This window comes from Mobula birostris, chromosome 14 (genome assembly GCF_030028105.1).
Source record: "Mobula birostris isolate sMobBir1 chromosome 14, sMobBir1.hap1, whole genome shotgun sequence".
NCBI lineage: Eukaryota > Metazoa > Chordata > Chondrichthyes > Myliobatiformes > Myliobatidae > Mobula > Mobula birostris.
This window is the reverse complement of record NC_092383.1, coordinates 20394102-20412304: the sequence shown is the minus strand read 5'-3', so window position 1 is coordinate 20412304 and position 18203 is coordinate 20394102.

Sequence of the window (18203 nt, the reverse complement as noted above, 5' to 3'; positions counted from 1 at the left end):
AATTAAGAACCTCTGGGAACAAGACTTACAGACATCAATATCTGAGGAAATTTGGAATGAAATTTTTAAACTGGTTAATACGTCATCGCTATGTGCTCGCCATTCCTTCATAGAATTTAAGGTGGTACATAGAGTCCATATGACTGAAGATAAGCTATCTTGTTTTTATTTGGATATATCTCCCTACTGTGACAGATGCAATAATGTAGAAGCTTCATTAATTCATATGTTTTGGACTTGTCCATGTCTTGAAAAATATTGGAAGGAAGTTTTTCAAACTTTTTCTTTAATTTTCAAAGTCAATTTTAAGCCTAATCCTCTGATGGCCCTATTCGGTATTGTTGCAGGACAAGATATCAAGCTGAAGACATCTGATTTACATATTTTGGCCCTTAGCTCTCTTATAGCTAGGAGGGCGCTTTTGTTTAAATGGGAAGATGTTTCTCCTCCTACTCATGCTCAGTGGTTATGTGATGTTATGTCATGCTGAGATTTAGAGAAGATTCGTTGTTCAATTTCTGAATCTCATCAAGACTTTCAAACATTGTGGGGACCCTTTCTGAATTATTTTCAAAACTTTCAAAACCCTCAATTCGTTGTTTAAATTTAGATGTTGGCTATTATTAATTTTTATTATACAAGAAGGTATTTTACCTTTTTTTCTCCTTAATAAACAGCTTTGGTCTTGGTAGAGGTTAGATTTTATTTTGTAATAAATTAGTATATTTCAATATAACTTTGACTAACCCACATGAATACGGGGTAATGAGATTGTTATTATGAATAGATACAATGTAATTGGTGCTACACACATCAAAGTTGCTGGTGAACGCAGCAGGCCAAGCAGCATCTGTAGGAAGAGGTATAGTCGACGTTTCAGGCCGAGACCCTTCGTCAGGACTAACTGAAGGAAGAGTGAGTAAGGGATCCTCTTCCTACAGATGCTGCTTGGCCTGCTGCGTTCACCAGCAACTTTGATGTGTGTAGCTTGAATTTCCAGCATCTGCAGAATTCCTGTTGTTTACAATGTAACTGGTAGTTGTTTTTTTGACCTTTATATATACTTTCTTGTACTGTATTCTTTTATGTAGAAACTAATAAAAATATTGAAAAGAAAAATAACTTGACAAATATATTAAACACAGTGGCCCCATTTAGGGGTGAAAAGGAAATCGTTTAGTAAAATGCCACCATGGCGAAACAGTTCTGTCCACGAACTCAAGAGATCATGCAGAGTAGCTGAGAAAATATGAGGAAACTGGACTAGAAGTCCACCATAATATTTTCAAGAAAAAACTAGACTCTCTTAAAGCCACTATACCCTCTGCAAGAAGAGCTCATTTTTCCAAGATGATTACAGAGAATAGTGATGATTCAAGCATATTGTTCTCAACTATAAATCTCCTACTGATTCTGCCCCAACATATGTTCACAGTCAAGTATCTGCCACAAAAAGGGGGAGTTCACAATATTTTTTATCAATGAAATTACTTCCTTTAGGGAGAGTATAGCCACAGATACTGTTAGCCTCTACAGCCAACCTTGTAAAAAGATGGCAGCTATGTCAAAATTTACAAGTATTTCCAACTGGGAACTCTATAAGAACGTAACAAAGAGTGAACTGTCTCCGTGCTGCCTTGACCCTGTCCCTACCACACTTTTTAAGGACTCTTATTGGTGTTTTCAATTCTGTTAGGAAATTTATTAACACTTCCCTTGAAACTGGAGATTTTCCAGATGCCTCCAGACTGTGGCTGCCATACCCCTGCTTAAAAACAGAATCTGAAAGTGAGGTCCTTGCTAACTACAGGTCGATATCAAATCTTCCCTTTGTGGGCAAAAGTCTTGAGGAAGTAATTTTCAACCAACTCAACAACTTTCTGAATGGGAACAGTATTCTAGACAGGTTTCAGTCAAGTTTTCGAGCAAGGGTGACAACCCTTACCAAAATTGTCAGCGGCCTTAGGCTCTGCACTGAAGCCAACGGAGTCTCAGTTCTAATTCTTCCAGATCTAAGTGCTACCTTCGACACAATTGACCACAACGTTTCCCTAGATTGCTTTGAAAACTGGGTTGGCCTCTTTGGTAGGACCCTTAATTGGTTTCGTTCATATACATGTCTTAGAAAATTTTTTGTCTGTCTTGGAGTCCAGTTTTCAAAGAGATAAATGCACCTTTGTTGTTGCTAAGGGAGGCTGTCCTGGTCCCCTGCCCTTTTCTTATACATGCTCCCCTTATGGGGCATCATTAAGGAGCATAAACTTGATTTCCACAATTATGCAGATGACATACTGTTGTACATCTCGGTTGACCCTGATGATGATAACACCTTATTTTCTCTGACTTCTGGTATGTCTCCAATAAGCAAATGGATGAGCAATAACTTCCTGAAACTAAATGAAGTTAAAACTGAAATACTTTTTTGGTCTCAAAGCAAAAAGAGATAAACTTTTCAATAAACTTGGGAACTTGGCCCCCTTTGTAAATTCTGAAGTGGCTAGACTGGGTGTTATCCTTGCTTTGGATTTGAATTTTAAATCTCACAAAAGGAAAGAGACCAGTGCAGCATCTCAACACTTAAGAAATAATGCTAAGGTACATTTGTTTCTGTCACGTAATGATGCTGAAAAGCTAATTCATGCTTTTATATTGAATAGACTGGATTACTGAAATGCACTTTTTACTGGCCCTCCAAATCAATCTTTTGACTAACGTCAACTCATTCAGAAGGCCACTGCTAGACCTTTAACCAAAACCAGGAAGAGTGTACATGTCACTCCCATACTAACTATTCTGCATTGGCTTCCTGTATCTTTTTAAATTGATTTTAAAGTTCTCTTACTTAGTTTAAAAGCTCGTATTGGTCTGGAACCGGAGTAACTCACTATCGTTTTTGTTTTATAATCCTGCTCAAGCTCAGGTCTTCTTCCACCGGCCTCTTAAATTTAAACAATCCCCCGCAAAAGATAATTGGGAGGTCAGCTTTTTTGAATGACACTCTTAAACTGTGGAATTCAATATCTAAAACTATAAGGGATGCAGACTCAGTTGACATTTTTAAACATCAGCTCAAAACCTATTTATTTAACCGTGCTCTTAACTAACATCTTTTTGTCTTTGATTTTCATGTTTATTTTTATTTTTTATTTTATTTTCATATTTGTACCTTTATTCCATTGTAAAGGACTTTGAAATACATCATCTGTATAAAAAATGCTCTCTATATAAAGTTACAATTATTCTACAATGAGGCGAATTTACACCAGATGTTGGTATCTCGATATTCCGGAGCATAATATGAATGGTAGATAAATAAAGATGCACTGTGGGTGCTACTGTTCACCAATGAATGTACAATGCAGGAATTGCTGATTCTACCACTATGTAAAAGTACGCAATGGATTATGTGGTTATGCAAATGCACCATGATTCATTCAGTTCCTATACTGCATCATAAGTAGGTGATCTCACACTAATATTCTGCTGATTCTAGATTTCGCTACTTGGAGAACATCTCATTCACACTAACACTATGTCCAAGATTTTAGATTTCCCCACATGGAGAACACCTCAATGGGTAGATGCAAGAGCCTGCAGATGGTGGAATATAGAATAACAATTTCTCGACTTCAGTAAATGGACCAACCTTGAAGGGAAAAAAGATCCTGTTGCAGAGATTCAATCCAAATCATCCACAATTCTTTTCACCTCACAGACGCTGCTTGACCTGTTGAGTTATTCTAGAAGCTCATTGCTCTCTGTGTATATACTGCCGAGCAACCTCAGCAAACCACCTCCCCAGCACCCCCTGTCAAAATCTTCTGTTCCAATCTGATGATAATTTCCACTTTACCATCACATCTGTGGAATTCACTGCCACAGGCAGCTGTGGAGGCCAAGTCATTGGATATATTTAAGGCAGAGGCTGATAAATTCTTGATTAGTCCAGGATTCTGGATCAGCCATGATGAAATGGTGGGGCTGACTCGATGAGCCAAGTGGTCTAATTCTGCTCCTATATCTTATGGTCTTATATCATAATTGATAGCTTTTCAAGAAGAATGATAGTTTAACCTCCAAATTCTTCAAGTTTTGAAAGCTAGGGCTATTAAAGATGTGTGAAAGCAGTGCTTCAGATCCCTTTGATATAACGATCTTACATTCTAGTAATCTTCTTTGATGACCTTTTGTTTCTAAAGACTACAAGAAGCTTAATGTTAACTCCAGTGATTACCATGATTTTAGATAGAAGGATAAGAGAATAGAAAGTGGTTCATCCTCTGAAAATGTTAATGTTAGGTAATTTTCTTTGATATTTGTTTTATAAAGCTACTAAGATATCAGAATGATGTTAAAATATTGATAGTTATACGGAAGACAATCCAAGAATATAAGGATAAATTTACAAATGATTAATATTTTGCAATGCAACATGAGCTTTTATGTTGAATTTTCTCTACCTAGGGGCTTCCTCTACATCAGTAAGACCCAACACAGACTGGGGACTGTTTTGTCGAGCCACTTCACTCTGTCTGCCATAAAAGGCAGGATCTCCCTGTGGCCACACATTTTAATTCCACGTCCTGTTTCCATTCTGATATGTCTATCCATGGCCTCCTCTACTGTAAAGATGAAGCCACACTCAGGTTGGAGGGACAACACCTTATATTCAGTCTGGGTAGCCTCCAACCTGATGGCATGAACATTGACTTCTCTAACTTCTGCTAATGCCCCACCTCCCCCTTGTACCCCAACCGTTATTTATTTATATACACACATTCTTTTTCTCTCTGTCCTTTTTCTCCCTCTGTCCCCCTCACTATACCCCTTGCCCATCCTCTGCGTTCCCCCCCCCCGGTCTTTCTTCCCGGACCTCCTGTCCCATGATCCTCTCATATCCCTTTTGCCAATCACCTGTCCAGCTCTTGGCTCCATCCCTCCCCCTCCTGTCTTCTCCTATCATTTTGGATCTCCCCCTCCCCCTCCCACTTTCAATTCTCTTTCTAGCTCTTCTTTCAGTTAGTCCTGACGAAGGGTCTCGGCCCGAAACGTTGACTGTACATCTTCCTAGAGATGCTGCCTAGCCTGCTGCATTCACCAGCAACTTTGATGTGTGTTGCTTTAATTTCCAGCATCTGCAGAATTCCTCGTGTTTGCATCTCCCAGTGGCTACCCATTTCAATCTGACTCCTCATTCCCATTCTGACATGTCAGCCCATGACCTCCTCTACTGCCATGATGAAGTCAAACTCAGGTTGGAGGAGCAATACCTCAGATTCCACCTGGGTAGCCTTCAACTTGATGGCATGAACATAGGTTTCTCAAACTCTCCTTCTCTCAGTTTCCATTCCTCTTTCTGGTTACCCTCTCATCCCTCTTCTCCTCACTTATCCATTACCTCCCTCAGGTTCCCCTCCTCTTTCCCTCTCTTCCATGGTCCATGTCCTCTCCTATTAATATTCCTTTCTCAACAGCCCTTTACTTCTTCCACTTATCATCCCCTAGCTACTTAATTCATTCCCTCCATCCCCACCCACCCAAACACTTTAACCCTCACCTGATCTCACGTATCACCAGCTAGCTTGTGCTCCTCCCCGTCCCCCAACATTTTATTCTGGCTTCTGCCCCCTTTCTTCCAGTCCTAATTGAGGATCTCACCCTGAAATGAAGTGACGTTGTTAGTCATAGTAAGCATGAAAGGAGAACCATTAATGACCCTGTGCCTATGGTGTTGTTGTGATACTTTGTTTTCAATTCCAAAAGTAAAGTTGCTTGGTTACATTACTGTTTCCATTAAATGCCAGGGACACATAATGGAAAATCCACTACATTTTCAGAATGGTATCTCTGAGGTGAGTGCTTGTGATCTTTTACCAATAGTTACAAGATCTGAAAATTATGAAACTTAGAAGTCAACTGTCTAAGAAAGTTTCAGGATATTTGAACTGTAGAGTACTGGAAATAATGAAACCAATTTATTTTTATGAACAGAAATAGTTTCAAACAACCTAAGATGTGGGACAGATTAGCCATTTTGATCTTCTGCTATTTTGCATGGAAGTGGTATCATGCATATAGAATTGGACATGAAGTGACGTTGTTAGTCATAGTAAGCATGAAAGGAGAACCATTAATTTTTTCTATAATTTACTATAATTTATTAGAATTGTAATGTTTATAATCAGATATGTTAATGTCTGATGCTGGTAGTACAATTTTATATATATATATATTTTAAAATTTTGATCACTTTTTTGATGATTGTTGCATCCCATGTCTCTCATTCTGACTGCTTGAACACTTTATTGTTGGTTTTCATGCATAAATCAATATTGCACGGCAGAGCATCAGCTGTCAATATTCTTAAGTCTACATTTTACCCTTAAAGTTCAATGAAAACTTGCATAATTTTCTATTCTTGTTCATATTTTGTTTTATTAATCAATGCAAGGTATATCCATAAAATGCATTTATTAAATTGCATTCATTGCATTAATTTACCCTGCATTGTAATAAACTAAGTGCAACAACAAGACCATAAGAGCAAAATTAGGCCATTCAGTCCAATGAGTTTGCTCTGCTACTCTATCACAGCTGATTTATTATTCCACTCAACCCCATTTTCCTGCCATCTCCTCATAACTTTTGATGCCCCTACCAATCAATAATCCATCAAATCTCTGCTTTAAATACACACAGTTCAATTATCCTGCAACTTTTTTAGATAGTTGGCCTCTACATTTCATAATTTTCAGATCTTGTAGCTGTTGGCAAAAGATCACAAGCACTCACATCAGAGGCATCATTCTAAAAATGTAGTGGATTTTCTATTATGTGTCCCTGGTATTTAATGGAAACAGTAATGTAACCAACCATTTTTACTTTTGGACTTGAAAACAGAGTATTACAATACTATAGGCACAAATTTAGAATATATGGTGGAACTGTGGTACAAAATTATTAAATTGCATTCATTATGACATAAATCAAATTAATTTATGTCACAGAGGAACATCTGGAGAAATTTCTGAAATGCCCGTTCGCTGCTGTCGTTACCGTGTGGTCAGGAATCTTTTGGAGGGTAGGCCTCAAAATCCCCGGCCTTGCCCGCTTTTGGCGACCGAGAAGGAGGTCGAATCGTTCGGACAGAGATGGCACTCAGTACTCGGTGTTGGAGAGCGGATCAGAACTTGAAGTTTTCGGATGACTCAGAGTCGGATTGTGTTCGGCATGGCAGGGACAGTTTTTCTTCCTTCTCCCGTCTGCGTGAGATGTGGGACATTTGAGAAACTTTGAACTTTACTGTCCTCATGGACTTCTTCAGCAAGTTACGGTATTGTTGCACTGTTACAACTATATGTTATAATTATGTGGATTTGTCAGTTTTTTCAGTCTTGGTCTGTCCTGTGTTTTGTGATATCACACCAGAGGAAATAATATATCATTTCTTAATGCATGCATTACTAAATGACGATAAAAGAGGACTACATGTCTTCATAATCTTCATAATGTTACGTACCCCGTAACTGGGTTGCCAAACCAGCAGAAATGGACCACTTAGTTGGAGTCTGGATTACTGGAACTAAGAAAGTTTTATTAAAGAAATAAGCAACACAGTACTCTAATCATAAGGATATAAATGCAACAGGTTAGCAATGATAAAACACACATTTACACAGAACTAGGATAATAGGATCAATCAAGCTCTATCGCAGTCTAGGGGTAAAATGATCAGTCTCAAGTGACACAGAGTTCAGTTCACAGCAATTGCTGTTGTGCCATTGAGGGGGGGAGAGAGAGCGAATGAATATGCAAATCGGATTCCAAACAGACCTTCGATATTCCTTGCAGTTAGCTTTCGGGCGAGCCCTTTGTAATGTCTTCTGAGGTCACCGACTGTGACTCCTCCGTTCCAGATACGATCGTTCTTCTGCGGTGAACCCGGCACCCAGGCAAGGGCAGACACACACACCGGGTTCCCGCCCGACCGTACCTTTCCACCCCGTGCGTCTATGGCTGGTCCCGCAACCAGACCTCCAAAACTCCCACCAACTTGTGGGGGGGGGGCACATCACTTCCAGGGTCTCGTTACCTCGTGGTGTCGTGTGTCCCTTGCCTTAGCAAACCTGTTCCTTTTATCCCCCTGCTGGGGTATCGCCTGTCCATCAAACTTCAAACAGTTCAGGTTCAAAGCAACCGGTCTCTGACAATACTCGGAACTGTGTCTCCTTTTCGTTAATCCCTCTCGCCTCTCATTAACATTTCTGAATGTTCCCCCATTGTCCTCTTATCGGCATCAATCTTCCGATAATTTGGTCTGTTGTCACAATAACTGCAGTATAATTTTAATTCACAGATATATGCTGCCCCATGGGTAGTGTCTCACAAACCGTGTATTCCATAGTTAAACTTGTTAACAAATACACATTTCAAATATCAATAAAAGATGTCCAAACTAGAATGAACAATAATCATCCAGTTAAATAAGGGGAGCCTTGGTTGCAATCAATGTTCTCAATGTAAACAGGCCAACAATTGAACATGTTATCCAAGTTCTTGAAAAATCTTAATTTACTGATTACTGAATTCCAGGCAAATGATCCAGAATGAGGTCTGGGCTACTCTAAGTGTCAGGAGAGTCAAGGACTACTCTAAGTTCTGTTGGTCATGATTTTATTTCTCAGTTCTCCATGTAGCCAACATAAACTAGGCAACACAGTAGTTTGAAGCTGATTAAAATGCAATTGGTGATGTATCATGAGGATGAGGTTTTAAAATGAACCACTTGAAAACTAGAATGAATTGAACATTAATTCCCAATTAATAATAAAAGACAGACAGGTTGATGTTTAGAGAATTATGATTACATGACACATATTTTAAGATGCACTGCCTAATCTTGTGAACAATTTCTCAATGTAAAATGTATTCCCTATGCATGCATCTACATTATAGTACCTGGTAACACTGCCATGTTTTAAACATTAAAAAGAAGAGACAGAATAATTGAAAGGTTAACTGAGGTATTGAACAGAACAAGGATGAATGTCATCAGCAACAGCAACTCTTCAATTAAGTAGCGATTGTTGAATTCTCTAGTGCAGAGGCAGACATTGCCTCAACATACACCTATATGGCTTTATGAGAAATCCAGTCTAAGTCAGGCTGGACTTGCTGGTAATAACAGAATGAAAAATGTATTATTTCCAGTAATGTCACCCAAATAGTTTCAGGTAACCTCTCATATCCCACAATGTCTTTATTATAAAAACAATGTAATATCAACCAGTTAGTGAAACTTATTAAGGTTTATCAATATTTCTGTACAGGAGATAGAGTGACCCTGAACTTGACCAGTGTACTGGCCCTAATGAGACATGCCAGACGGCAAGTATCGGTCAAAATAGATGATAGGGCATGCTTTGCTGCTGTTGTTGTTGTTGTTGCTTGTGTTGTTCTGTCAACACAGTGGGCGTGCTATGTTTACACTAGAATATGTGCCGACACTTGCAGTCTGCCCCGAGAACATCTTAGGCTGTGTTGGTTGTTGACACAAATAACACTTTTCACTGTTTGTTTTAACTTACATGTGATAAATATGTCCATATTCCCTATCTAACAATGATCTTGGAAGTATGATCAAGAAGAAGATATCATTCTAGAAAATAATTTCATTTATCAGTGGCAACAATAGAAAAGCTATCAGTCACAATTTAACTGTAGTAGGACTTGGGCATTTAAACTGCCTCTTGCAATGAACACCACTTATGGCTGACCATTCAATAGTATTGGTGGAAGGGAGGTTGAGAATTCTTCATTGCATACAACAGGATCTGTTGTAAACTTTGTAACAACCCTGTAGGAGCCTTCAAATTACCGCAAGTAACTGCAAGTCAAGTGACAAGTCACAAGTGACATTTATTGTCATTTAAGTACATATATGTATGTAAAATGCATATACAAATGAGACAACATTTCTTCAAACCAGGGTGTAAAACACATAACACATGATAACTTATGAAGGTAGGGATAAAATTGACAGATGAATCACATATAGATAATAAACTATTAGTATTAAATATCGTAAGGTATGGAACAGATTAACTAGTGAACCTTCAAATACAATGTGGCCAGGTGTTCAGAAGCCTAATGGCCTGGAGGACTTAAGGTCCGATGCTCGACTGCTCCCATACCAGATGGAGATGCAACGTCAGGATGCTCCTGTAAGACGCTGTTAAGGTGCACTGAACTCTCTCTACAGAGGAGCCTTGTATTCACAGAGGGGGATGGTTTGGCTGCACCTTCCTGAAGTCCACAGTGATTTCCTTTGTCTTCCCCAAGTTCAAGTTTAGGTTGTTCTTCTCACACCAATCCACCACCCTCTCCACTCCGTCCCTATACTCTGTCTCAACGTCATTGTTAAAATTCTTTCATTCATTGTGTAGCATTTAATGTGGAACATTTAAATATTTTCATGCCTCATTTTCAGGTGTACAATGTTGTTCACATTGGCAGATTTGGTAGGCAGCAAGGCAAGGGGCATTGAGATGAAATTAAACCATAATGTTGACTAGAAGAATTGATAGTTGATTAACCACTCTTTTTTAAAAATTTCCTGATTGTGTAGAATATTTGTGAGTGATTGCAATGGGTGGCAAGCCCTGCTTATTCCCAGTCCTTTTATGAACTTCTGTCTTTCCCTGCTAGATAAACTAGATTTCCTTCATCTGGCGCTGATCCAGCACAAGATGAGGAACTGCTGTGTACTTCTTCTTGCAGAAACATGGCTCTAGGATACCGTCCCATCCACCATCAATCTTCAGGCCAATCTTTTTGTGACTGTATGTGCTATCATCACTGTATGTGTTGTGTACTGTTTTGCACCTGGGCCCCGAGGAACACTCTTTTGCTTAGCCGTGTACATAAGTACGGTAGAATGACAAATCAACTTGAACTTGAACTCACCCTGAAAAAGAAGGAACAATTGGTTGAATATATTACGTATCTGGCAGATCATCAGCAGGCCTCATTTTGGTGGACATGTGGGAGGAAATGGAACAGCAGTGGAGGATCAGTAAGGTCAGAAGGTAGTAAACATGCAGGGCCCACTGAAGTTTCAGACAGTCAACAAAGTAGTGTGTAAAGTGGACATGGACCATGGAAGTTATCAGCAACAGACATGTAGTTCCGTCTAAAAGACAGCAAACATGCCGATATTTACAAGTTCAGAGATCTGAAATAACTGGACATGTAGCAGATTATTAGAATGGACAAGTAACCACTAAGCAATCAACTTCAATTACTTCCATAATTTAACTGTTGTTTCAATTTGTTCTGAAGTGATTGAGAGTGTCTAAGGAATTAAACAAACTTAGAAGCATAGAAATAAATATGGGATATCCCCCTTGTGTATCAAATCCCATTCGGAGAAGTTGTTATGGATTGAATTACATGTTGGGACTCAGACCAACACAGAGGCTGTCTTGGCTCCATCTCAGAGTCAGAGAAATGCCGATCTGGGGCTGTTCCAGAAATTGTAAATTGCTAATTAATTTCCATACGAAGGGATTAGTGCATTGGCAGAGTTCCATTTTTTCTGGATGATACTTTAAACCAAGGATAGATTATGAGCTCAGGTGGACAAAGTGAACTTTTCTAGAAAAATGAGGCTTGTAGAGCATTCTCTTTCAGGAATGGTTAGCAGACTGCATTCAGTGCTCTGCCTCTGAAATTTATTTCATTCAGGGACAGAGAACAAACATTATTGACAGCGAATGAATTTCTCCGAAAATTTTCCCCAGGGTGCAAGCTACCGTTTATTTTTAAAACAGAATCATCAAAATAGATTAGTGTGTTGGTGATCTGGGACTGCATGCAAATTAGTTACTGCATTTGCTTGCAAAAATAGTAACTAAGTTCAAGAAATAATTAATTGGTTGTGAAATAACTTTAGAAGACAAGAGGATATGGAAGTTCTCATGAAAATACAAGTAGTCTTTCAAAGAGCAAAACAGCTGTTCTATTTACATAAAATACACACACACACACACACACACACACACACACACAGAGCTAGATTCACTCATAGATTTGTATGAACATAAATTATCCAGAATTTTCTTTAGGTTAAGAATAGAACAAACTTTTTCCTTGCATGCATCTCTGCCATTGGAAGGACCTCAAATCTGTTACCACTGGAGTCCTATCATTTCGGAAAGGTGTGGTTCAAGCTGTATCGAGGTGGTGGGGTCCAGGCCCCAGAGCACATTGAAGTAACTGAACCTGATGTTTGGACAATGAATTAAGTGCCGTTCCAAATCTGAAAGGTCAGGTACAGGCTGAATTGAGCCTTTGGGGTTCAGGCCCCAGAGTGGATTGAGGTGACCAAATCCTATCTTGAGATGACAATTTAGGCCTTGGGTCAGATTGGAAAGATCAGGGTTTCGGGTCCCGAAACAAGGAAAGGCCTGGTTCAGTTCCCTGTTCCATGACATTCACCTGGCTCTGCACTGAACTAAGGATATGGGGCTGGACTGTCTGTGAACTTCCATTCAGAACACTATTCACCTGCATTTATTGTTTGCAAGATTTGTTTACTTTTCTGCACATTGTGTGCTCAATGGTTTTTTTATATGGGTTCTCTTGGGTTTCTTTATTTTGTGACTGCCTCCTAGGAGATAAATCTCAAGGATGTAGAATGTATCCATGCTTTGATAATAAATATACTTAGAACTTGGAACTTTTAACACATTCGATCTGCAAATTAATTTGTCTGAGGTAGAAGCACAGATTTACCGTTACAGTATCAGGGCTAGGCAGGTTAGTTTAAAATGAAAATTAGTTTGGAACGGCATAAGCTATGATAGCTTTCCCTGGTGGCAAGAAAGTAGGCAGATGATGTAATTAAAGTTATATATATATGTGAATTCAGAAGGGTAGGTAAATATTACTTCCTCTAGTTGACAATCCAAAACAATAAAATGAGCCCATTCAGGAGGAAAACTTGTAAATAATTTCCATGCAAATGCCAGTAGAAATATGGAATTTCTTACCTAAATTCTATGGATACTGGGTTGATAGAATTCCTTTATGTGACTTTTATAGATTTTCAAGGTAAACAAGAGGGATGGATCAAAGGCAAGTACATTGCATTGAGGTACACAGTCACCATAATTGCCATAATCTAATTAAATAGTGGAAGAGTCCCAAGCTCCTAGATTTTAATTCATATTCACATCTCGACATTGGTAATAACAAAATGAGAGAGTCTTATACAACCCTTCCAGTAGTCCTTCGATAGACGCTAGAATCGGCAGCTGCTCACTTTCTAGCTCTGCAAACGCTACTGTCCCCAGAGCCACTAACATTGAACTAAGTGCAGCAGTGGAGAGGGTCAGTTCATCTGGGATGGGCCAAATGGCCTTCACCTTCCCAAAATATTTGGTGACCTTGTGAAATTTTGATTTTACTTATCTGCACTTCCATTAATCAGCTTTTGCAATGTACAGTTTACGTGCAATAAAGTCACAGAATGGAGTGAATCCAAATGTCCCTTCATTAGCACCACATTGCATAAGTATTGTTGCTTGTAAGATCCTGTTATGCAGAATTTAGAGCTGAATTTGCTTACAAAGAATACAGAAGGAAAACAGCCAGTTAAAATTAGAGCCTGGAAAAGAGGAAACTTAGCTGGCGTGACATCTGGGAGATGGAGGGACCTCGGCTAAGTTTTGTCATCAAATCCACTTATGACCTCCTATCACTAAGGCACATTTTAACAGGATGCACCACGAGCCTCACCCAGGGGCGGTACACTTGGCGGCATAATCAAGTTCTCAGACAGCTGGCATCAGTCTTGGAACAGAGATGAATCACCACAAATGCTCTCCCACAAACATCAGCAGGAAATGTCCACATCACATGATTTGTACCAACAGGCCACCCTCCAGAGCACCATATAACATCAAAGGATGTAAGCATTCTGCAGGTTGCTTGGGATTGGAAAATGGACATCGACTTGGAATAAAAGCTTGTGTTTCCCCCAGACATTGCGGCTACAACATTCCGGCCAGACATGGATCCTGTGGTCCACAACAGCCAAGCTGGCATATGTTGTGGAATTGAAAGTACCATGGGAAGATGGTGTCGAAGAAGCTTATGAGAGGAAAAAGACCAAGTACTCTGAACTGGCAACTGAAGCTGCCCAGAATGGCTGGAAGACCAAGATTTTCCCTGTAGAAGTAGGATGCAGGGGATTCGTTGCTACATCCATGACCAGTCTATTGAAGAAGATGGGGGTGAGGGGTCACTCCCTCCAACAAGCAATCAAGTCCTTGTCAAACGCAGCAGAAGAAAGCAGCAATTGGATTTGGATTAAAAGGAAAGACAACAACTGGGCTGCAAGATAAAGACAGGAGGGTATGGAACTGAGGGGGGTGTATCTGGGATGCCAGGTAACACCGTTGAACCCTCTGGAGACATCGTGGGCTTATCAACGAAACATCAAAGAAGGAGGGTGCCCACCTGATGACCCCGATGACGTACCTACCCTCCCTCCTTGTCACCACTCCAAGCCCACTGCCAACATCGAGAGTGCCAACTTACCATAGGGATTGAAACATCAAGTCCTAGTAGCTCTACTCTACTCTGCAGTCAAATAGTCAACTTCATCAATCCAGAATTTTCAAGTACCTCCCTATCAGCCGAACAATTACAGCAGTGTCAAGGTAATTAATAACCTGAAACCTGTTTTCAGGTGAGATGAGAAAAGAATTGTAATATGAATGCAAACCTCAAGTGCTTTTGGTTACCCTGAAAAATGTGATAAATGCCATACTGTATAATAGCAAAATCATAAACACGAGAATGTCTACAGATGCTGGAAATCCAAAGCAACACACGCAAAATGCTGAAGGAACTCAGCCGGTCAGGCAGCATCCATGGAAATGAGTAAGCAGTTGACATTTTGTGTCAAGGCCCTTCTTCAGGATTGGGGAGGAAAGGGGAAGATGCCAGAATAGAAAGGTTGGGGGAGGGGGGAAGGAGGATAGCTGGAAGGGAATAGACGAGGCCAAGTGGGTGGGAAAAGTAAAGGGCAGGAGAAGGGATCTGGTAAGAGAGGGGAGTGGACCATAGAAGAGGAGGAGGAGTCCTGGGGGAGGTGAGAAGAAGTAAAATGCCGGAGTGGGGAATAGAAGAAGACATGGGGGGGAGGAGGGAGGGAAAACATTTTTTTACCGGAAGGAGAAATTGATATTCATACTATCATGTTGAAGGGTACCCAGACAGAATATAAGGTGTTGTTCCTCCACCTTGAGGCATCACCTTGGCACAAGAGGAGGCCATGGACTGACGTGTTGAAACAGGAACGGGAATCAGGGTTAAAATGTTTTGGCCACCGGGGTGTTCCACTTCTGGCAGATGGAGCAGAGGCACTCGATGAAGCGATCCCCCGATTTATGGTGGGTCTCACCAATTAGGGGGGGCCACATTGGAAGTACCAGATATAATAGTCGACCCATAGCAGATGCACAGGTGAAGTGTTGCCTCACCTTGAAAGACAGTTTGGGACCCTGAGTAGAGGTGAGGGAGGAGGTGAATGGGCAGGTGTAGCATTTAGGCTGCTTGCAAGGATAACTGCCAGAAGGGAGATTAGATTATAAAAGCAAGCTATTTCTTCTGTTTATATGTCTAACTGCTTCCCTTCTATTAAATACCCTTCTGGGAACATTTATTTAATATCAATTAATAAATTATTTAAATTGCTGTCACTTACATGCTACTTTAAAGCTGAAGCAAATTCTCACAACTTCTAAATCGAATTTATTTGACAAGTTACATGAATTCCACTTATGATCAATGTCAAGAAGTAAACATGATTCTGGTGGAAGTTTTCACTTCACATACAATTACAAGCAGCGTTAGGAGTTCGGTAGTATGAATGTTGTTAATGACACATCTTGGATGTGAAATGTTATTGAAAAGATGACTGTGTTATTAAACACGTCATAATCCAGTTGGATATTCCCAATTGACCAACCAACTTTATTCACCTTCTCTGAATCTTGTACAAATAAATACAGTGAAGTGCACCCAGATTTTGATAGTACAAATATTGCAAGTTAAATGTTAAACCCATTGTCTATTTTTAGCTTAATTGTTGGAACTCTAGTCTTGGATTCAGAGGGTTTAAGGGTGGCTCATCCAACTTCAGAGACATGTGTGGAAGATCCAAGCTGATATATTACTGTAATGTTTGATGTTTGACTTCTTCCTTCAGGTGATAGTCTGGCAACCAACACCCACTACAAGATGATTGTTAGATTATGAGGACACTCAGTCCTCTTTTATTGTCATTTAGTAATGCATGCATTAAGAAATGATACAATGTTTCTCCAGAATGATATCACAGAAACGCAAGACAAACCGACTGAAAAACTGACAAAAACCACGTAATTATAACATATAGTTACAACAGTGCAAAGCAATACCATAATTTGATGAAGAACAGACCATGGGCACGGAAAAAAAAAGTCTCGAAGTCTCTCGAAAGTCCCATCATCTCACGCAAACGGTAGAAGGAAGAAAAAAAACTCTTCCTGCCATGAGCTTCCAGCGCCGCAAACTTGCCGATGCAGCACCCTGGAAGCACCCAACCACAGCTGACTCTTGAGTCCGTCAGAAAACTTCGAGCCTCCGACCAGTCCTCCGACACCAAGCACTGAGCACCGTCTCTGCCGAGCACTTCGACCCCAGCCCCAGCAACAGGCAACAGGCAAAGCTGAAGATTTGGGGCCTTCCCCTCCGGAGATTCTCAATTGCACAGTAGCAGCGGCAGCGAAGCAGGTATTTCAGAGATTTCTCCAGGTGTTCCTCTGTGCTTATCACGTCTGTCTCCATCAAATCAGGATTGTGCACGGCCCCTAGTTAACACGTACGATATCATTTCGGAGCGGCCGCGCGCACTGCGTCGTGCCGCCGTCTTCTCTTCCCCCTACACTAATAAAGTGACCTTAAACACAGAAGATTCCGCAGATGCTGGAAATCCAGAGTAACACACACAAAATGCTGGAGGAACTCAGCAGATCAGGCAGCACCTATAACAGAGGAATAAACAATTGATACTTTGACCCTAGAGCCTTCATAAGGACCTTCATTGGGACATACCTACCCTGACTACCCTTGAATTTTATGAAGACTTTATCTATTCCCGTAGTTTTTCTGTCTTTGTGGTAATATAGTCATAGTCATAGTCATAGTCATACTTTATTGATCCTGGGGGAAATTGGTTTTCGTTACAGTTGCATCATAAATAATAAATGGTAATAGAAATAGTATTAGTAATATTACTATTAGTAAATAGTAAATAGTAATAGTCAGAAATAATAAATAGTAATAGAATAGTAATAGAAAATAGTAATAAATATTCAATCTTTGCCACCTTCTTTATTAATGATTACTCTTCCAGTCATTGGGAGCATAGACACTGGGCAGCATAACATGAGGAGGGGAGAGTATAAAAATGCCCTTAAGGTTATGAGGTAGAGGATTGGAAGGAATAAGATCATGATCTGGGGGATTAGAGAAGCAGGAGGTCAGGAGATCAAGGAGTATGAAGAGGACAGGGCTGAGAGGAAGGGGGAACAGAAGGATATTTCCTGTGGACAGAACAAGTGGACTTTTAGTAGTTGGTGAGGAAGAGATGTGATTGACAGATGCACATTAGGGAGGAGGGGAATGTAACTGATTGAGAGGGTCAGGAGGCTGTGCAGTGAGGAGATGAGGGTGAAAAGGATTGAGAAATGCATTTAAGTTGGAGATTTATTCCAGGACAAAGTACCCAGGACATCTTAAAGAAGCTGTGTCTCAGAAAGGCAGCGTCCATTATTAAAGACCCCCAGCACCCTGGGCATGCTCTTTTCTCATTGTTACCATCAAGTAGGAGGTGCAGAAGCCTGAAGGCACACACTCAGCGATTCAGGAACAGCTTCTTCCCCTCTACTATCCTATTCCTAAATGGACATTGAACCTGTCAACACTACCCCACTTTTGAAATATATATTATTTCTGCTTTTGCACAATTTTTAATCTATCCAATATACATGTACTATAATTTATTTATTCCTTCTATATTATGTATTGCATTGAACTGCTGCTGCTAAGTTAACAAATTTCACGATATATGCCAGTGATAATATACCTGA